Source organism: Dendrobates tinctorius, unplaced genomic scaffold (genome assembly GCF_039654945.1).
Source record: "Dendrobates tinctorius isolate UK_male_01 unplaced genomic scaffold, ASM3965494v1 ptg000065l, whole genome shotgun sequence".
Classification (NCBI taxonomy): Eukaryota; Metazoa; Chordata; class Amphibia; order Anura; family Dendrobatidae; genus Dendrobates; species Dendrobates tinctorius.
In genome coordinates, this window is record NW_027361733.1 from 9,762,066 (window position 1) to 9,785,220 (window position 23,155).

Below are 23,155 nucleotides of genomic sequence, written 5' to 3' on the forward strand. Positions count from 1 at the left end.
GACATCACACTGTCCTCTTAGGAAGCAACCAACACTGATTGACAATCAATTTCACATGCTGTTGTGCAAATGGAATAGACAACAAATGGAAATTATTGGCAATTATCAAGACACACTCAATAAAGGAGTGGTTCTGCAGGTGGGGAATACTGACCTCAGTACTAATGCTTTCTGGCTGATGTTTTGGTCACTTTTGAATGTTGGTTGTGCTTTCACTCGTGGTAGCATGAGACGGACTCTACAACCCACACAAGTGGCACAGGTAGTGCAGCTCATCCAGGATGGCACATCAAAGCGAGCTGTGACAAGAAGGTTTGCTGTGTCTGTCAGCATAGTGTCCAGAGGCTGGAGACGCTAGCAGGAGAGGCCAGCACACCAGGAGACGTGGAGAGGACTGTAGGAGGGCAACAACCCAGCAGCAGGACCACTACCTCAGCCTTTGTGCAAGGAGGAACAGGAGGAGCACTGCCAAAGCCCTGCAAAATGACCTCCAGCAGACCACAAATGTGCATGTGTCTGCACAAAAGGTTAGAAACCGATTCCATGAGGATGGTCTGATGTCCGACGTCCACAGATGGAGGTTGTGCTAACAGCCCAACACTGTGCAGGAAGCTTGGCATTTGCCACAGAACACCAGGATTGGCAAATTTGCCACTGGCGCCTTATGCTCTTCACAGATGATAGCAGGTTCACACTGAGCACATGTGACAGACGTGACAGAGTCTGGAGACGCCGTGGAGAGCAATCTCCTGCCTGCAACATCCTCCAGCATGACCGATTTGGCAGTGGGTCAGTAATGGTGTGGGGTGGCATTTCTTTGGAGGGCCGCACAGCCCTCCATGTGCTCGCCAGAGGTAGCCTGACTGTCATTAGGTACCGAGATGAGATCCTCAGACCCCTTGTGAGACCATATGTTGGTGCGGTTGGCCCTAGGTTCCTCATAATGCAGGACAATGCCAGACGTCATGTGGCTGGAATGTGTCAGCAGTTCCTGCAAGATGAAGGCATTGAAGCTATGAACTGGCCCGTCCATTCCCCAGACCTGAATCCGACTGAGCACATCTGGGGCATCATGTCTTGCTTCATCCACCAACGTCACGTTGCACCACAGACTGCCCAGGCATTGTAAGTCATACAGGCATGTAGAGGCCACACTACTGAACATCATTTCCTTGCCTTGTGGCATTTCCACTGAAGTTGGATCAGCCTGTAATTTGATTTTCCACTTTGATTTTGAGTATCCTTTCAAATCCAGACATCCATGGGATATTAATTTTGACTTACATTGATCATTTCTACGTTTTCTTGTTCTCAACGCATGCCACTATGTAATGAATAAAGATTTGCAGCTGTAATATTTCATTCAGTGATATAAACGATGTGGTATCTTAGTGTTCTCTTTATTTTTTTGAGCAGCATATATATATATATATATATATATACAGTTGTAGCCAAAAGTATTGACACCCCTTCAATTCTGTCAGATAATACTCAGTTTCTTCCTGAAAATGATTGCAAACACAAATTCTTTGGTATTATTATCTTCATTTAATTTGTCTTAAATGAAAAAACACAAAAAGAATTGTCCTAAAGCCAAATTGGATATAATTCCACACCAAACATAAAAAAGAGGGTGGACAAAAGTATTGGCACTGTTCGAAAAATCATGTGATGCTTCTCTAATTTGTGTAATTAACAGCACCTGTAACTTACCTGTGGCACCTAACAGGTGTTGGCAATTACTAAATCACACTTGCAGCCTGTTGACATGGATTAAAGTTGACTCAACCTCTGTCCTGTGTCCTTGTGTGTACCACATTGAGCATGGAGAAAAGAAAGAAGACCAAAGAACTGTCTGAGGACTTGAGAAACCAAATTGTGAGGAAGCATGAGCAATCTCAAGGCTACAAGTCCATCTCCAAAGACCTGAATGTTTCTGTGTCTACCGTGCGCAGTGTCATCAAGAAGTTTAAAGCCCATGGCACTGTGGCTAACCTCCCTAGATGTGGATGGAAAAGAAAAATTGACAAGAGATTTCAACGCAAAATTGTGCGGATGTTGGATAAAGAACCTCGACTAACATCCAAACAAGTTCAAGCTGCCCTGCAGTCCGAGGGTACAACAGTGTCAACCCGTACTATCCGTCGGCGTCTGAATGAAAAGGGACTGTATGGTAGGAGACCCAGGAAGACCCCACTTCTTACCCAGAGACATAAAAAAGCCAGGCTGGAGTTTGACAAAACTTACCTGAAAAAGCCTAAAACGTTTTGGAAGAATGTTCTCTGGTCAGATGAGACAAAAGTAGAGCTTTTTGGGCAAAGGCATCAACATAGAGTTTACAGGAGAAAAAAAGAGTCATTCAAAGAAAAGAACACGGTCCCTACAGTCAAACATGGCGGAGGTTCCCTGATGTTTTGGGGTTGCTTTGCTGCCTCTGGCACTGGACTGCTTGACCGTGTGCATGGCATTATGAAGTCTGAAGACTACCAACAAATTTTGCAGCATAATGTAGGGCCCAGTGTGAGAAAGCTGGGTCTCCCTCAGAGGTCATTGGTCTTCCAGCAGGACAATGACCCAAAACACACTTCAAAAAGCACAAGAAAATGGTTTGAGAGAAAGCACTGGAAACTTCTAAGGTGGCCAGCAATGAGTCCAGACCTGAATCCCATAGAACACCTGTGGAGAGATATAAAAATGACAGTTTGGAGAAGGCACCCTTCAAATATCAGGGACCTGGAGCAGTTTGCCAAAGAAGAATGGTCTAAAATTCCAGCAGAGCATTGTAAGAAACTCATTGATGGTTACCGGAAGCGGTTGGTCGCAGTTATTTTGGATAAAGGTTGTGCAACCAAGTATTAGACTGAGGGTGCCAATACTTTTGTCTGGCCCATTTTTGGAGTTTTGTGTGAAATGATCAATGTTTTGCTTTTTGCTTCATTCTCTTTTGTGTTTTTTCATTTAAGACAAATTAAATGAAGAAAATAATACCAAAGAATTTGTGGTTGCAATCATTTTGAGGAAGAAACTGAGTATTATCTGACAGAATTGCAGGGGTGCCAATACTTTTGGCCACAACTGTATATATATATATATATATATATATATATATACACACACAGAATTTATGGTCCAAATATGTATGCAATTATTTGATTAAATCTATATTTTTTAATATGGTCCAGGTGTGTATACAGATTCCCTTTAAGATACCATATGTGATTTATGTGACATTTATGTCACATGTGGTTGACCATAATTATTTTGCCTTTGAGGAGATCTAAATCTCCCAGCATATCCTGCAGCTCCTATGGCAAGCTGGGAATTGAGTTATAATTCACCATAAGAGTGGATTTTCTTTTGACCTAGTCGTATGGCACAAGAGTGGAAACAGTGATTTTATTTGCTCAATTTCTTTTTAATTTAGCACTTAGTAATGCTTGCCTCTTGAAACTTCACCTTCGGTACTCTGTGCACTCACAATAACTTCTGCTTACTTTTTGACCCTGCCGCCACTCTACATGGGCAGAAATGGGTGGACTGCCGTCCTGATGACTAGCTGCAGAGGTAACAGATAGAGCAGGGGTGCACAACATTTTTTGGCACAAGGACCGAGTTGCCATACTGAGTAAATCCTAAGGGCTGCAAAACAATTTAAAGGGGTATTTATATGAATATATCACCAGAAAAAGCATCAGTACATTAATACATTATCAGTAAGTAGATTTGAGTATTTGAGGAGGATTTAGAGAGATTCTGATCCACAAAATAAGTGTGAATCTATGCTAATTTACACTGAATTTTTGGAGTAGAAACTGAGCAGAATCTCCTCATAATCTACAAATTCTATGTTTTGAGGATTTTTAAGTTTAAACATAGCCATGAAGAACATTTTGGATTGCTAAATATGTACAAGATGATAACCACCATCACCGCATGAATGCAGCTCCGGAACCAACGTTAGTACATGAATGTAGCATCAAAACCACCGACAGCACATAAATGCAGCATCAGAACCACCATCAGTACATGAATGCAGCATCAGAACCACCGTTAGTACATGAATTCAGCATCAGAACCACCGACAGTACATGAATAAATCACCTATCTTAGCCCCATGTACAATTGTATCTTATTAACCTACAGCTTCCAGTATGTCTTTAACAATGGTAACGAGATACTGGGAGTTGCTGTTAACAGTCATCATCAGACTGCAGATATACGGGAACTAGAGTACTGGTGATACGCAGGAAGTATCACAAATAAATATTTACATCCAGGTACGTTATAGTGACATCTTTGATTGGAGTCATTCCCACCCCTTTTGTCTCCATGAAGTACAGACGCCATGATGAGATTTCACACCCAGAACTCTTCTCTCCAGTCTTCCATCTTCTTCGTCTTCTGTCGCACTTCCCAATATGGTGCGCTTAAAAAGAAAAGTATCATTATACTGACCCATAAATATAAATATCTTCCATGCTGCGCCCCTGAATAAATAACACCACACAAAAGTGATTTTGCTACTGAGAGAAAAGCACGTGGTTTATGCTAAATTGAATGTGCCGATTCCAAACATGAACTCCGAATTTGCCTGACACGTCTAGATTTTAAGTTATACACGTCAAGCCTATTCACTCATAATACTAGCGCATTATATATTGAAAATATTTTAACGGACATGTCCAGACGCGCTTAGATAGGTCTACCAGCTGATGTCAGCAATAAGTATATAACGCTAGTTTGACAGAGTCCAATACAGTGATCTGTGATGGTGCTATCAGTTTTGTTCCTTAAGATGGATAAATGCAAATGTGTTAACAATCTGGACAATTTCTGCTACATGTGTGGCAAATACACTACTTATAATCGGGATCAGAATCTGAGAAAGCAAGTGCATCTTGCTTACAAGTATTACTTTGACTGTCAATTTGGAGATCAAGAGAAAAGCTGGGCCCCTCATGTTTGTTTCACTGTGTGTTACTCTGGGCTAACACAGTGGTTGAATGGTAAAAGGAAAGGCTTTTGCAGTGCCAATGGTTTGGCATGACCAGAAAAATCACTATTCACACTGTTATTTTTGCATGATATTCAAATAGAAACAAGTCACAAATTGTGTATCCTGACTATGAATCTGCTCTAAAAGCAGTAATACACGATTTAGAGAATCCAGTGCCTGTCTGTAACAATTATATGGTTACTACGGAATCTGATTGCATGGGATAATATGACACTGAGACCAAAGTTGATGCAAATAATTATATTTAACAAGTGTAACAAAACTATCTGGGCACTTCCTGCAATAGTAACGAAAACACAGCACAATATGGAATGATGCAAGTAAAGCAAAACTAACAGAGCACTTTCTGCAATTGTAACGAAAACACAGCTCAATATAGAAATGTCCAGAGTAAATGAAGAGCGGGGCGCAATCACTAATATAACCAGTTCAACAGTAATATAACGCAGGTGTGTACAAGGCAATAAATGTAGGCGTCCAGCAGAAAGTATGTGAGTAAGCACACTACATTTAATGAGGCAGTCCAGCGATATTAAGAATGAGCACGCGCACAGCACTTAAGTGTAGAAGTCCAGCAATCATAAAGGTGGGAATGCACTCGGCACTTAAACGTGGAAGTCCAGCTTTACACAGGAGTGACATTAACAAGAGAATGTGACTATGTGCACCTTTTTGGCTGTAAGTTCAGCACAGCAGCCCACACAAACACAAACCTAGAGGAGAAGATGATGTCAGGATTCCTTACAGGCCAAAGCAGTTCCAGGGGCGAATAGCTCCAACTAGAAGTCCAAACAGTAATTAAGCACAGACAGCATCAGGGAGATGCACAGAGGACTGTAGGCAGCAAAACAAGGAGAGGCAGAGCACCGAGTAACGAGCAGCAGCAGCAGCAGGGAGTCCACCAGCAGGACCTCAGGAGCCAACAGCAATAAAATACTCAGGCAAAGAGGAGCACACAACTTGGACTTAAATAATAATCAGGACAGGAAGGAAGTTCCAAGACAAGGTGAGATACAAGAATCCATCTTGGATCAGGGCAAACAGGCATAAAGGAAAGTCCGGAATCCTTACACTGTCCCTCTCGCAGCAGGGACGTCTATTGCAGTGGCAGAAAACCCATGGCACCCTCCTGGTGGGCACGTGCGCCATCTCCTCAGGACTAGAAGCCGGTGGGGGAGGGGAGCGGCGGGGCAGTGGTTACAGGAGGCAGGAGCCAGCGGCTGTGGCTGTAACACGGGGAGGACATGCAAATTCCTTGCAGATGTTGTCCTTGGTCGGATGTGAACCTAGGACCCCAGCGTTGCAATGCTAACCACTGAGCCACCATGCCACCCACATGCTCATATATTATGTACAAGTCCCTGTGGCTGAATGATTTGCGACTGTTATACAGCCTGAACACATGCAGGGATTGCCTGTTTGTTAGGGAATCCCCACTTGTGTTCAGGCTGTCTAACAGCCACATATCATTCAGCCATGGGGACTAAAACATAATATACGAGCACGCTCAAGATAACACCTGAGCATGCTCGGATAAGGCATTATCTGAGCACATTCGCCCATCGCTAGTGGAGGTGCATGCCAGTTGTAAGATGCACCCAATTCACTAAGTGATGTGTGCCTTTTAATAAATTTGGTACCTCTTACTCCAGTGTGGATATCAATAAGACTGGCATAGTGCATGACTGAATCGGGCCCATAATCTGTGAGTGTACAGTACCAAGAAGCTCCAGTTATCAACCGGAGCACGGCCTTTCAATATTAGAATACACTACACTGCTTACACTTAAAACCTTCATCTTTTATCATTAAATTCAGGAAGTAATGCTTATGTTGCCTAATATTTTGACAAATCCCATTTCGTTTAGCCAACAGGCTTTTAATGAGGGGCAAGTACCTCAAGACAGCTGTCTACAGATGAATTGGCAAAGATTCCTAGTCATATTGCAAAGCTCGATACAGGGCAGGGCCAGACTGGCCATCTGGCATTTCTGGCAAATGCCAGAAGGGCCGGTCCCTCTTGTGCGCCACTTGATCTATCATCACGTCAACTCTCTCTTCAGCAGCATGCAAGCCAGCCAGAATTAGCATGCATTGCTCACTCTATTGCACTGCACAGGAGAAACCAGCAGGGCCGGGTGCAACATGCTGTGCAGTCCTGTGTTTTCTCCTGGCCCTGCTGGTTTCACCTGTGCAGCGCAACCATGTAAGCAAGGCAAGCTAATGCTGGCTGGTTTGCATGCTGCTGAAGAGAGAAGTGATGATAGATCAAATTTCTATATCAGGCCTGCATAGCTGTTCTGGAGACATCAGCTCTTGCAGACGCAAATTCATTTATAAACTGTATGATGCAGGAAAGATATACATCTTTGTACCGTGTTAGCCAGTAGATAGAAAAATATTTGGAACTGAGAGTCCTCAGTGGTTGATACCATCTTTTCAGTTAGCCATTAAAAGGTAACAAACTGCAAGCTTTAGAGACTACTCAGGTCTCTTCATCAGGCATATAGACTAATACAAAATCTGAAGAATCACATATTTATACACAACACAGCACAGAAAGAAATAATGCAATAGATAAGACAAGTGACGTGAAGCTGAACTATCATTATGGGAGAGTGATAAACCGTTGTGGCCATAAATATTGGAACAGTTCATTAATAAGGAGTGTGAAAATATTATAGTCCTCTGATGCCCCCACAAGGTCTGAAGGCATAAATCCATGCGACACATTCATTCCTGCACTAAGTGTGTCAAAAGTTATCATAAGTTTATACTCCCAGACTCTCCTGTCTCTCTGAGATTTGAAGTTACCTTTCAATACAAGTAATTTCAGGTTCATGGTGCTGTGATCAGGCATACAAAAATGTTTGGCCACAGGTAGATCCATTCTTTTTTTCTCTTATTGTGTGGCGGTGAGAATTCATCCTTGTTCTAAGCTGTTACCCTGTCTCCCCCACATACAGACCCCCAGTTGGACATTTAGTGCAAATAATTAAGTACACCACAGTAGATGTGATGCAGCTGAAAGTACCTGGGATCTTGCAGTCCTGATGTGAATTGGGGATCGTTATAAAGATGCATTGTCCCCTAATCGTTATTCTGGTATGCATGGTTCCTCAGCCCCATCCTTGTCTGTATGGCTCCTTATCCCCATCCTTGTATGCATGAATCATTATCCCCATCCTGGTATGCATGGCTTTTCATTCCTGTCCTGGTATGCATGGTTAGAATCATAGAATCATAGAATCGTAGAGTTGGAAGGGACCTCCTGGGCCATCTGGTCCAACCCCCTGCTCAAAGCAGGATTCGCTAAATCATCCCAATCAGATGTCTGTCCAGCCTCTGTTTGAAGACTTCCATTGAAGGAGAACTCACCACTTCTCATGGCAGCCTGTTCCACTCATTGATCACTCTAACTGTCAAAAAGTTTTTTCTAATACCTAATCTGTGTCTCCTACCATTCAGTTTCATTCCATTGCTTCTAGTCTTTCCTTGTGCAAATGAGAATAAAGATGATCCTTCTATAATGTGACAGCCCTTTAGATATTTGTAGACAGCTATTAAGTCTCCTCTCAGTCTTCTCTTTTGCAAACTAAATATTCCCAAATCCTGCAACCTTTCCTCATAAGACAGGGTTTGCAGACTGGTCAGCATTCTGGTCGCTCTTTTCTGAACTTGCTCCAGTTTGTTCCTCATCCCTATCCTTGTATGCATGGCCCCCTCATCCCTATCCTTGTATGCATGGCTTCTCATCCCTGTCCTTGTATGCATGGCTCATTATCCCCATCCTGGTATGCATGGCTCCTCATCCCTGTCCTGGTATACTTGCAGCCTCATGCTCCTGTCCGAGTGCCGGCAGCAGTGCCGGATATTGACATGCGAGACTCGTGCAAGTTTCTCGCAAGTTGAGACTTTTGGCATTTTCACGTTAGTTTCTCCCACCTACTTCAAAATGGTCAGAGCTGGGATGGGACTGGGGTGCACCAGGTGGTAGGGGCCTTGACACTTCAGCTCGTCTAATTCATGATGAGCTATGATGTTCCTTATGCCAGAAATCTTACTCGAAGGCGCATGCCTCTCATCAGATGCTCCTAATTCATTAAGAGGTGTACACTTGCCTCTTATTGAATCAGGAGCTTTTGACTCTAACTGGTCCCCATAACAAGACTGGTCTTGACTCTTGATGAATTGGGGTCTAAATCTTCATGGCATTTCCTAAAAATAAGCTCACATTAAAATCCTGGAAAAAAATCTTTGATAGCTACCCATAAACTATAACCCTAGGCTAAGTTGATATACTCTAGACCACTGAGGAGTGTTTCCCTTTTCATAAATCTTTGATTGTCTCCATATATACAATATGATGCTGCTTTTGGCTGCACAGTCTGAACAGGTTATACACAATGTGCCTAACCTGTACAAACCACACTGCAAATTCGCAGTAACTCGCTGTGAAAGCCGAATGTTTGGTCAACCTACAAGTCATTTAGATAGTCATTGGATATATTCTTAAAAGATCCTGAAACCAATGAAACTACTCAAGAACACAAGGAAGCTTTAATCTCTTTTGAGAAAACGTCTAAAGCTGGAATATGAATTTGCTCAGTCACTGAAAACACAGATTAAAGTCAGATAGCTCTTTCCTCCTGCCACCCATTGATTAAAATCGCAACATCGGGTTGTTTCTCTTGAGAGCTGCTTGATGCAAATGGCAGGTAATAATGGAGTGAAAAGACCACAATCTGAGTCATTTGACTTGTTTGTCACAGCGCATCTGGAGATTGACATGATGAATATTAGCGCAGCAAGCATGGACAGGCGCTAATAGAAATGCAAAGATTTCTTCATCACATCAGCGACACTGATTTATGGGTTTTGCCCTTTCAAAGTTAACTCCATTGTGACCAAGGGGTCAATGCCTCAAAAACAGAGCAAAAGGTCAGTCACATTTTGGAATGTTGCACTGTAATAATAATTTTTAAAGTTGGAATAATATTCTTTTTTTAACCAAAATTTGTGGTGAAATGATCATAATTTTATTTTTCACTTTGTAGTCAAAAGTAAATTCTTCACAGTAGTCACAGTGGATTCTTCCAGCTTTTCTTCCTTGGGGTATATACACACATCTTTTTCAGATGCGTCCGCTCTGAAACCAGCCTTTAAAAGAATTCTAAAATCTCTCAAAAGAATGAACATGTGTGTTTCTAAGTCAAAACAAAAAGCTGTTCAAGTGTTCTGGCATTTGACTGTCTTTAAACCATTTCACATTTTAAAAGACGTGAAGCGATCACAAGAAGTGACGTGACCATTTTTCTGGCTTTATCCGCTTGGAAGACTCCATAAACTAAATAAAGAAGTCCATGGGAAGCCCAAAAAGAAAGACAGCATCTTTTGTAGCATTTTAAAAGCATCACAAAAAAGTCGGCGTTTGCTGTCGCGGGTTCTTAAAATACTGCTTTATCTGAGGCTAAAAAACTTTTGGACCCGATTCATCTAAAGCTTTTATGCAAGAAAACTGTCGTATAAGCTTTCAAAAGTCACAACAATTTTTGAGCAACATGGAGTTGCACAAAAATGTTGTGACTTTTGCCATTTTTTTGCCAGTTTGACTCAGCTCTGCCAAAATGGGTGAAGCTGGGTCAGCATGGGGATATGATCACACTCATCTTCAGAGTAATCAAAAATGCCGACGCTTTGTGCACCATGCCCTGACTGGAGGAACCATTTTGGACGCAACACACAGTTGTGCATGCCACTTAGAAGAGGTGCCGAATTCATGAATTGGCATGTGCCACTTATAAATTTATTACCTTCAATTTCATCAAGACTGGCATAGAGTGATTTTTGCTACACCAGTCTTGATGTATTAGCCCCATTGTGTGCACGTACTCTTGTTCAGTGTTTTTGTATTCTGGAAGTGTCTTTACACCAGAGTGAAGCCATCTTATCAAAATTATACTGAATACTAAATACACTACTAAGTAAAGTACACATCTACATACTGTATTCTGATTACCCATTAGCGACATACAACTTATATATACAGCACTGCTGCCAAGAAAGAAGCTTGCCTAAATTGCATTACATTCAAAAAATCACAGAAACATCCATTTTTGAGTCACAGTTTAAAATCACCCACAAAAGTCTATGAGCTCGCAAAAATCACTGATAGCACATGGATGGGTGTTTAACATTATAGTGAAAAGAGAACCTTAGCAATTAGTGACATGCCCACCAGGGCCGTGGGTTACTCAGAACCGGGTCAGACAGTTCTTTGGGGAAGTCATGGGGCTGTGACCCGGCTCTGTGTCCCTGGTTGTGCTGTAAAATGCGGAAATGTATATGGGATTTAGCGTGACGCCACTTGTGGTGTTTGGCAGTGGATGGCCGATGCTGATGGTGACGCAGCTGGGATGATTCTGCTTCCCACAGGTGGAGAGGGGCCCCAGGGCTACCGGTTCTGTTTATGTCAGGCTTCGTGTACCTTGTGGTGAAGGACTCAGGGTGCAAGAGATCACTGGAGGACATAAGGGCTCTAGTTTTCTTTTCCTTTACTTGATGGTTGATAATAGAAACCGGGGCACTGGTAACAGATTGTAATGGAGAGCCGGGCAGCCTGGAAGCAATTTTGGATACTCCTGGCCAGGAAGGTACGGATACCTTCCTTCTGCACTATCCTCCCTTTTTCCTCACTGCCTAACAGCTCAACCTCTTGCTGCTAACTGTCTCTCTCCATTTTAAAAACAAACCATTGCCCGCATGGCAGGCAGCTCGAGCCTACCACAGGTGCCGCTCCTTTGTGTCAGCTCCAGGCTCTGGTATGCTGCTGTGCCGGTGGGTATTAGATCGGGCCAGGAGACCTGCAGTCCCCTGCCCTCCGGATTTAGCTGCTGGAACTTTAGTACCCGTGCAACCATGGACTCTGGTATCCGGTTCCTAGAGCTCAGCTCTGGGGCGAGTTTAATCACAGCTCCACTTCCCAGGTTCTGCTTGACTTCTCTCCTACTGACACCTGTTAATGGGACCCTTCCTTGCTTCCAGACATGACATTACTCCCTGTGAGGGAGGCAATGCCACTGCGGCAACCGGACTCCTGGGGTGCCACATTACTTTTTCTTATCAGTAAGAATCAATCAGGGCAAAAGTTGACATATCGACCAAGCACTGATGATCTATAACATCGATGAACGATGATCTGTGTTTTTACATACAAGAATGATGTCCGAATGAGTCCTTTAAGTTTGCATTGACATTCTGCTTCTATTGCTGGATTGGAAATTATTCAAATCCCCACCATTTAAACGCTTGGATGCGGCTGTAAATAGTGACTGCGACATCTATGTCAGTTCTCGAGGGAGGGGTGGGGGAATATTAGATTGCAATGACCCCCAGGTCTACCATTTTTGTATACCTACTTTGCTGTCAGCGTTAATACAATTGAATACAGAAGTATTGCAGTGTATCAAGAAAACTGCCTAGTGAGACAAAATCATTTAAATAAATATTATAAAAAAATAATAAAAAGGAAAAACAACTACCCAAAATTGACATTACTACATCCAGCGGCATACATAGAAGTCCTAATTGAGATCGCCTTCCCCCATTAAAAAAAATAATTAAAAAGTCCCTGGAGTAGGCAAGGTCACTCACAGCACATAGACAAGGTCACAGAAGGGCATATCTCCTAACTTTTAAAGACAGTGAGAGGGACATGTATTACTCTTACAAGCTCATTTTACCCCATTGAAATTCTGTAGTGTTCTCATCAACTATGATACCCCTGCCTTGGCCCCTACAAAGTGTGATGCCAACAAAAATTTCCCCCAAAGCACATTATGATTTTCCCCATAGTGTATCAATCTACGGTACCCTATACGCACAGTATGGTGATACCACAGCACCCTATACACACGGTGCATCTACGGTACCTTATATACACAATGCATCTATGGTACCCTATACCCACAGTATGATGATACCACAGTACCCCAGCAAAGTATTATTCCCCATTCAAATTTCCCCCTGGAGTATTTTTGGATTATTTTTGAGTATGTCGAAATTTTGGTGTGTCACTTTTGGTACCACAAATTGCAAAACAGACCAAGACATGGAATTTTTATTTTGTGCCAAATTGCATGTGCCATTGTGATGAATTTGATGCCAAAAACGGCAACTAACACCAAAGGACAAAAAAACTGAGTGACTTAAAAAACTCTGCAAATGATGAATCGAGACCATTGTGTGCTCAGACCCTAAAGCTCAGTTTGTTTCTTTTTCAAATAACTGAGAAAGTGGCCAAAATGTTGTTGAAAGAGGTTTTTAGAGGTTATTAGTAAGATTTATCACTAAAAAGTGAATATTCAGAAGCAAACAAATAAAACAATAAAATAGTAACAACCTGGATGAATTGTTACAAATACTCATCATGATATATAATAAGAAGTAGGATTCCTAGAATTTTCAATACAAGGAATATTACAATTTAATGTGCTGTTTGCCCAGCACTATAAAACCTCAATACGGATTATTAATGCTGGTTATTATTTCAGGATATATAAGAATAGTAAAACATGTTACTGGAAATTCCCACAAGTCATGAGGGACATTTCTTCATTTTTTTTTTAGCCGTCTTTGGCTCGTTTGTATAAAAAGGGTTTTATTGGGGTAAAATCTGCAATTAGTAGCAGGCGATGCAGGGAACCTTGGATTATATATCACTTTTAAATCATTCGCTGAATCTGTCATTAAGGCAAGTTTCACACTGTACTGCAGATGACAATGTCCGTGTACTTAATACTTGCGGCACACATGTGGCAACTGTGTGCCACCCTCGTATGCCGCATCAGTACCACATGAACTGGCTCCATGGAAGAAGCGCCACAGTAAGTGCTGTTCCCCGGTGCCAGGTGCTGAAGACCGCTCTCCTCATTCTGCCCTGTTCTGCCGGAGATCAGCAACCCTCAACTTCAGCTGCAACCCTCAGCTGTCAGCTTCAGCAAGGCTAGTTATCAAGAATAGAGGGGTCCCCATGCTGTTTTTTTTAAATTATTTAAATACATAATTGTCACAGGGTCCTTCTCCGGTATCACACAATCAACAGAGCGAGGGAAGTGTGAACAATCCCAAGATCTTAATTATAGGCAAAATTAGAAGGTCCATAAACAATCCACCACACTGAGGATACAATAGTCCAGAACACGTATGCAGTTCAGTAACAGGATAAAATGTCCAGGGAGATGAGAGTCCAAAAATCCAGCCGCCAGAGGATAAGAAGTCCATACGCTTCCCCTTCTCTCTCACGTGCTGTGTTCACATGATGCTCTCCACACAGGAACTGACTTCCCCCCTCCTGTCCTTTCCAGCCCCCTCCCTATGTCCAGGAGTAGTAAGACGGGTTGGGGTGGTTTTCCGGCCTCCTAGACCTGATAAAGGTACCTTGGAGATTAAGACACTACAGGGGGTCATCAAGAGACATAGATACAGTCAGGCTGCAGACATACAAGGCAACAAGAAAAACACTATGAAAATCAATGAAATAGAAATATACACAAAATGATATCCACAGAGCATATCACACCATCCCAAACTATCCACATAGCATATCACACCATCACAATAATTTTTAAAAAAAGAGTGGGGTCCCCCCATTTTTGAAAACCAGCCTTTCTAAAGCTGACAGCTGGGGGCTGGTATTCTCAGGCTGGTGAGGGGCCAGCCTAAAAATAGCAGCTCACTTATTGACAGTGCAGGAGCCAGCAGAGGAATCAGCCACTCCTGCTGTCACTGTTATTAGTGGCAGCAGATGTAGGCTGTTGGGAGTATTAGTCCCATCAGTCGCCGTCTGCAGTTATTGTTATCACTTAAATACAACTCTCATCAATCTCCCTTGCTTGCCAGCGCTGATTGCCGCCAGAGCAGGCGAGAGTGACGAGAGCTGTCTTCAGCACCCAGCTCCAGGGAACAGCGCATACTGTACCGCTTCTTTCCTGGCGCCGGTGCATGTCACACGGATGACATCCCAAAGTGTCATCTGGGTGCACGTGTGTGGGACATTTTGCAGCCCGTGCTGACAATAAAAAACGGAATTGTAAGCATGTTTTGCCCACGGACACACGGTCCATGTAAAAACACTGACATGTGTACAGACCCGTTCACTTGAATGGGTCTATGTGTCAGTGTCTTTGGTATGTGTGAAAACTGTCACCACGCATCCTGGAGACATGAAAGAGCCCTAAAGGGAATTTGTCATTAGGCTTTTCCTACCTTATCTGAGAGCAGCATAAAAAAGGAAAAGAGACCCTGATTCCAGCAATCTATTTCTTAGTTTACTGGCTGCAGCAGTTGTGACACAATCAAAGTTTTTAGAGGTAGCATAAAGCAGAGGTCATAAAGCTATCCCAACCCACACCACTCATTGGCAGCTTTATGTATATATTGTATATTGACAGCAAACTGCTAATCAGTGGTAGAGGGCAGAGTTGGACCAGGAGGCACGAGGCAGCTGGTTCTGCAGTGATAATCTCCTGCTGATAAAATACTCATTGTATTGAAAGAACAGCACACAGCCTATTAAGTGACATATTACTGAAATCATTGTCTCAGTCCCTAGCTCATGGGGCCCTAAGAATACATAGCTTCTTTCCAGCACTGCAATGAGTTATTAAGATAATGCAGTAAGGGTATGTGCACACGTTGCAGATTCTGCTGCGGATCCGCAGCAATTTCTGCTGTGTTGTACAGTACCTTTATCGTCAATGGAAATTGAAAACGCAGTGCACATGCTGCGGATTTTTATGCGCAAATTAGCTGCAGTTTTAGATCCGCAGCATGTCAATTCTTTGTGCGGATGCGCAGCGGTTTGACACCTGCTCCATGACCAGGTGTCAAAACACAGGGGAAAACCGCAGGCTAATCCACAGGTAAAACGCAGGTCATTTGACCTGCGGATTTAGCCAAATCCGAGCGGAAAAATCGGCAACGAGTGCACTCACCCTAAATGTTTCTATCGAGTATTATTGAGCTCAGTGGATCTCTGTCTTGTAGAAGCAACTGGGTTGCTGGTAGTGGGGCAGCAGAAGGGATCAACTTGATCTCCTAAATTACTAAATATTGAGAGATGTATTTTGTAAGATATTTTAGGTGTGAACAGGTTTTCAGTTTTATTTTACAGACAGAAGTAATTGTAATATGAACTGTACTAGAAAGTTGCAGAAGTTTTCATTATACAGCGATATATTGACGAAAGAGGGACATTTTTTACATCAGTAAACTGAACATGTGTCATTCTAATATGATGCAGAATCCTTGGTGAATGTCTTCTGCGCATATCAAGCTGCCTACTCGCTCCATTTGCAAGTCCTCCAGCTGCTCGGGCCCGTTGTATGCATGGAAACATCTGACAGCAGGGACAATCAACTTATCTGATTACATTTCTAACATGAGACTCCTCAAGCAGCTGCCCAGATATAAACCTCCCAATGAAATAATAAAACTTAGCAATCAGTGCTAAAGAGGCGACGGCTGAAGAATCAAGTGCATTGTGTGTGGAGGAGCCTGGAGTGTTGTCTTAGAGATGAGCAATCAGACTGAAAGCTGAAGGGCCATGTGCAGGGAATAAAACATGGGTCTGAGGGATCATTCACATGATCATATTATACGGACATGTGTTATCCGAGGAAAAAATAAAGCTGCTCAGGTGAAAGTTTCTTCACACGGACTGAGTGTCCGTGTGAAAAAAACTGCAGCATGCACTATTCTACTCTGGATATCGCATGAGAATTGCCCATGAAGTCCATGAGTGTGCCAAAAAAAAATTGGATCCCATGTGGATCATGTGTGTAGCATTTTATTTTTATGGTTACATTGCATTTATTGAGCTAAGCAACTATACTTTGTCATCTACATTTTAAAATGTTTATGTATAAATACAGATGTTACACGGATTTAAAAACCAGATGACAACATAGATGAAAATCGTCTGAGTCTTCAGGATGAAACTCCAATGATTTTTCATTTCAAGACTGTGTGAGTTTTTGACTCTGCATAGCAATATCAAAAATGCAATCAAAATGCATGCAAACAAAAACATACTTAAAAACGCAATAAAAAAATTGCAAGTGACCTAATTTACTTAATAGGTGCAGAAAAACTGAAATGTCAAAAATTCACCAAAACCTCATCGTGGGAATTTAGCCTAAAAGGAACCTGTAGGGTCGGATAATGCTATTAACCTGCAGATATAGGGTTAAAGGATAATAGCGTTATGAAGGTGCCCGGCTGCTGTACTGAAAGAGCAGCACCCTGGAGAAAATGAACTTTACTCCTACTGGGCATCCATCAGCTTTCAGTCATGCAGGCATGCGTGGAGCAAATATAGTCATCACTGACTGCACTGAGAGCGACCGCTGTAATCATGTCCCGGCACTGATTGACAGACAACTGGCTACGTCATTGGTGCCATCAGTAACATTTTGGCTATGTACCCATGTTGCAGAGAGCATTTCCGCAACTCCTGCCGCGGGAAAAACGCATGTGTTTTTCCTGCTGAAATCAAGCGTTTTTCATGCGATTTTCGAGTGCGGAATTCAAGCGCATGCCAAGCGATTTGAAGCATCGCTTGGAATGTGATTGACAGGTTGGTCACACTTGTCTAACATAGTGTTTGACAAGTGTGACCAACTTTTTACTATTGAGGCTGCCTATGCAGCCTCAATAGTAAAAGATAGAATGTTAAAAATAATTTTAAAAAATGAAAACTTGTGATAAACTCACCTTCCAGCATCCCGCGCAGCGTCCCCAGGCCTTAGCGATGCTCCCGTTCCCAGCGATGCCTTGCGACTAAGACCTTTGATGACGTAGCGGTCTCGCGAGACCGCTATGTCATCACAGGTCCTTGCTGCAAGGCATTACTGGGAGAGGGGGTTGGTGGGAGCATTGGTAAGGCTGCGCAGGACACCGAAAGGTGAGTATAACCCAATTTTTTAATTTTTATTCTTTTTTTTACAGGGATATGGTATGCAGGGCCTGGAGAACAGTCTCCTCTCCACCAGACCGTGGATACCATACATACATGATCCGCTCACTTTGCGCATGGTGGGCATAGCCACATGCAGAAAGTAAGCGGATCAATGCATTCCTATGGGTGCAGAATCATGGTGATTCCGCAAAAATGATGAGCCTGCTGCGTTTTTTTCTCATGGGATTCCGCCATGGAAAAAAACGCACAGCACGTTCAGAATGCCATTGGAATGCATGGGGTGTGTTCCGTATGTGTTTTCGCAGCGTTTTCGCAGCGTTTTTGCGGTGAAAAACGCGGCAAAAATGATTACAATCCGCAACGTGGGTACACAGTTTTTGGATTTCTTGACCATGAATTGAATTACTTGTATGATGGACTCTTTGCTAAAGATGTGTTACATCTTGTGAAAACAGGAAAACATAGGTGCTTCTCACAAAATTAGAATATCATCAAAAAGTTACTTTATTTCAGTTCTTCAATGCAAAAAGTGAATCTCATATATTTTATAGAGCAGGACTGGGCAAACTGCGTCCCGCGGGCCACATCCGGCCCTTTGCCTGTGCCTGTCAGGCCCACAGACAGGCTAGAAGAAATGCTCCAGCAGTGACAGCTCTCCGGAGTGTGCAGAGCAGGTCGGGTAGCAAATCAGCATGTAGTGAGGAGTCTGAGGAGGGCGGAGAGTAGGCGGAGCTTCCAACGTGAAGACTGCATAAGGTTTCAGGGGGGCGGAGAGGAGACGGTTTGGAGGGTGGTGCTGCCAGCATGAGATCATCAGAGGAGGGCGGAGAAGAGGCAGAGCGGAGGGCAGTGTTGTTCAAGGTCCTGAACATTACTGTGTGCATCTGACCTGCCTAGAGACACATAGAGATGCAGGTCAGATGACCACTTCACGCTGCCCTGGACTCTCTCCCAGTCCTCACCTGTCACAGTGAGTACACCTGTAAGGGGATAAAGGAATGTGTTTCCCTTTGTTCATCCCCCTTAACAGGTTCTGATATTGTGTGTTGTTAACATAAATATATGCTGTTTCTGTACTAGTAATAGGGAAAGAGTAATATTCTGGTTGGCCACTAGATGGGGAAGCACTCTAGTGCACACAGTTCCTAGATTAAGATATAAATTTAGGACATAGTTAAAGTAGGAGGGGCTGCTGGGAGTTAAGGTTAGATGAGAAGGAAGTTAGTTCAGACGGAGCCAGGGTGCCCGAAGTGTCCACATGGGCTATAGGCCCAGGATAGCTTGGCAGCCACACATTAAGCAGCAACAACCCACATTATCCACAGCCACTGGACATCTATACAGTGGGCCAGTACAGTAGAGAGAAGATGTGGTGACTCATAGCCTGAGTGGATGCCTTTAGGGCGGGAGTCGGTTGGAGTGAGGAACAGAAGGATGCTGAAGCTTCACAGGGAATGGTACAGATGGGTCAGATGCTTTTCCAGAGGCATCCAAACCGGGTGGCTGATGATTTCAAGTCTTGGGCAAAACAGGCAGAAGGAATTGTCATCATGGCAAGGTTAGGTCAGGAAGAAGCTGGGAAGCAGTCTAAGATGGTCCGGTCCAGACGTGTGCCGTATAGAAGTGTCAACAAAGTAGGGAGAGCTGAGGAAGCAAGTTAAAATGAATGTGTATTCTTTGATGTCCCAACTGTGGATATATTGTGTGAAGTTATTAGTAAAGAAACTGTTCAATTTACTATGGACTGTGTCTCAATTACTAGGTGAGGCCATCGCTGCTTGGTAAGTGCCCAGGGGACCCGAACCTGGAGACGCAGGTACGCTGAACAGTGGATTGCAATTTTCTGTGAGGGAAGGCAGGGACACTGATGTTTTAGTGTCTCTGGCCGCGACTATGGTCCTGGCCGACCCTTACCCACTAGCCTTAGTGCATCCCCACTACACAAACAAAACCTCCAAAGACTAGGTATTCAGGATTATATAATCTATATATAGAATCAGAAAAAGAATAATCCCTAAAAATTAACTTTTAATTCAATCACTAAAAAGCACATAATGGTAAAATTACCTAAATACACAGGGGGTCAGGGATCCAAGTCAAATCCAAACAGTTGAGTAATTAACAAAATAAAGGGCAAAAAAGCTACTTTGCCCTAGTACGCCCTAATAAGGCTCTTCCTGACCGCGGAGGCTGGCACCCTAGTTGTTGACGATGTGGCGCCCCCGCTCAACGTCGGCGTCCCTAATAACGCCCTTGACCACCCTACTTATATACAAATGGGGGACGCAAAAAATAACCACACTCACACCCATAATACCGAAAATTGAAAAAGTGAGGAGACAATTGTTGTCTCGTGCAAAAAAGTGCTAAGTGCTGTAAATGTATCTCGTAGTATGCACACTGTAAACTTATCTCGTAGTCTAAAAATCCTCTTACAATCAAATGCTTATTTCAAAATATGGGTTTCAGCAGGTCAAATAAGACTTATCTCCTAGTCAAAAATACTAGCCTGCTCCAATAATAAACCAGACCCATAAAGAAAAATATTGAGGAAAAAACGTCTACAGAGAGATCAATGTCTATAGTCGCCAGTATACAAAAATACACATATATTGGTCCAAATTTGAGGACCAGCATAAAAGATAATGTAAACACTACACATTTAGATGACAGCAAAATACTGTCTGTCAAGCAGCTGTTGCACATGCACAAAGCTTTAATCAACCTAATATATTCCTGAGGCTCAGTCCACCTCATCAAGTGTGCATATGGTAACAATGTAAACAGTATTCTAGAAACAGCGTGCATATAAGGCAATCCTTCATGAGGTTTGAAATTACATCCCCTCAATAAGCCTTAATTCCTCATGTGGCAAATAAAAATATAACACAATGCAATAACCCATTCCAAATGCAAGCACATTATATAGACGGACTGTGCGGAAAATACTCCCCATCATAGTGTGGAGGACCATGAAAATCCATATATCAGATAACACTGCAGTGCTCAGCATTTCACAAGTCAAGAAAAATAGAGATATCTCCGTCTCAGAGGGTTAACATTGTTCACTGAAAAAAATGCCACATGGAATCCATAGATGCAGACAGGAATCCATAGATGCAGACAGGAACCCGACGCGTTTCCCCCTCTACATTGGTGAGGGTTCATCAGGGGTCAAAAAGTGGGGGCTCAGTACCCCTGGCCGAAGTGACAATGCAGTGTGTGGCATCCCCACTACACAAAGCTGTAGCTTTATTAAAGGAATGTCCCAGATAAGAATAGGGCAAGATGTTGGGCTTCATACACATGTGACATGTAGAGTGCATGGATCCACATGTGCATGAGGCCCTATATATTTTAATACAAGTTAAAGGGGTTGTCCAGAGATGGGATTAAAGTCTGTAGTCACTCTGTGTGACACAGCGTTCTACATGTGAGCCCTCACAAAGCGCTGTGTGCGCAATTCTCCAGGATCGAGCAGGCAATTTTATGACCGCAAGTATGTGATTTGCGTATTCCTGGCACATTTCGACTAGATGAGCACGGCCTTGATTAATGCAAGTGTATTGAGCGAGGCCGGACACATCTAGCCAAAATGTGGTCGCAGGAATGCAAATCACTTACTTGCAGTCACACAACTGCCTGCTCGCTCCTGGAGAATCCTGACAATGCACACACCGCTACATAGAGTAACTGCAGACGTGGGAAATGACAGTCATAATGTGTAAATGCTGTTATCCTGCAGATTAATAGTGTTCTACAGCTGTGCAGCCACAGTGAAAGCTCAGCTATGGGAGGAAATGAACTTTAATCCTCCCGGCAGCTTTAGGCTGAAACACGGCTACAGTCGCCGCTCCGTACAAAGTGAGTGGCAACTGGAAGCATGTCCCGAGACTTTGACAGCTTGCTTTGCAGTGCATCAGTACACACCTAGCTGTACTGCTTCCATCTGCCACTCACCATGTACTGAGCAGTGACTGAAGCCGCGTCTCCCACTGAATGTCAGATGCTGCCGGTAGGAATAAAGTTAATTTCTTCCCGGTTGCTGGGCTGTCAGTGTAGCAGCTGAATGGCTTTCTAAGGGTATGTTTCCACGTCCAGAAAATGCTGCCAATTGGACGCTGCATACATCTGCAGCGTCCAATCCGCAGCGGCCAGATGTTACAGCAAAGTGAAGGGGATTTAATGAAATCCCATCTCCACTATGCGTTCAAACACGCAGGTGGAAGACCTACGTAACCGGACGTACGGCGCGTCTTTACTATATAGACTGCAGCATGTCTATTTTTCTTGCGGAGACGCTCAGTCTCCTCAAGATAAATTACACAGTCTATGTATAGGATGCTGTGATTCTGCATGTGTTCAATAAACACATGCAGTATCACCGCACGTACAACAGGGGGCGGCGCTTTGGGCGGAGCTGCGTCCTCTCCACAGCGTTTCCTGAAAGTGGAAACATACCCTAAGGGTACGTACAGACAGTAATAGCTGTGGGTTGGACACTGCTTACTTGTGCAGCATCAAAACCGCGGCAGACAGATGTTACAGCATAGTGGATGGGATTTCAAGAAATCCCATGTTTACTATGCTACCACAGACATACATTGATCACACGCTGACACTGACATGTGGCGCTTCTTTCAGGACCGCAATACGTCAATTTGTCTTGCCTCCATAGCAGAAATTACATCAATAGAATGTATTGGACGCTGTGAATCCACATGGTTCAGTGATCACATGCGGATTCACCTGCGTTCAATAGACGGCAGCGCTTTGGACGCAGCGTCCAAAGTGCTACAACGTCCGGATCGTGGGCACATAGTCTAAAGTTATTTACCTGCAGATTAACCACATACCTGCAGGTAAATAGCATTATCTGTCATGATAGCAGCCTTCATGTGACAATGACATGGGTACACGAGGCTCAGAGTGGAAGAATTTTGCCAGTGAAGGAAGTATATGAGTGTACGTTATTATTTAATTATATTTTCCAGTAGTAGGTTACAATAATAAAATAGGATGTTATGCACCCTCCCCGATTCCATGGCTTCCTTTCTGCCTGTGCTGTGATCTCTGGTTACTTAGTGCAGCAGACATCACCTCCACAGCCAATGAGCTCAGCGACTCCACTCCATGTAGACTGCGCAGAGCTCCTGTTG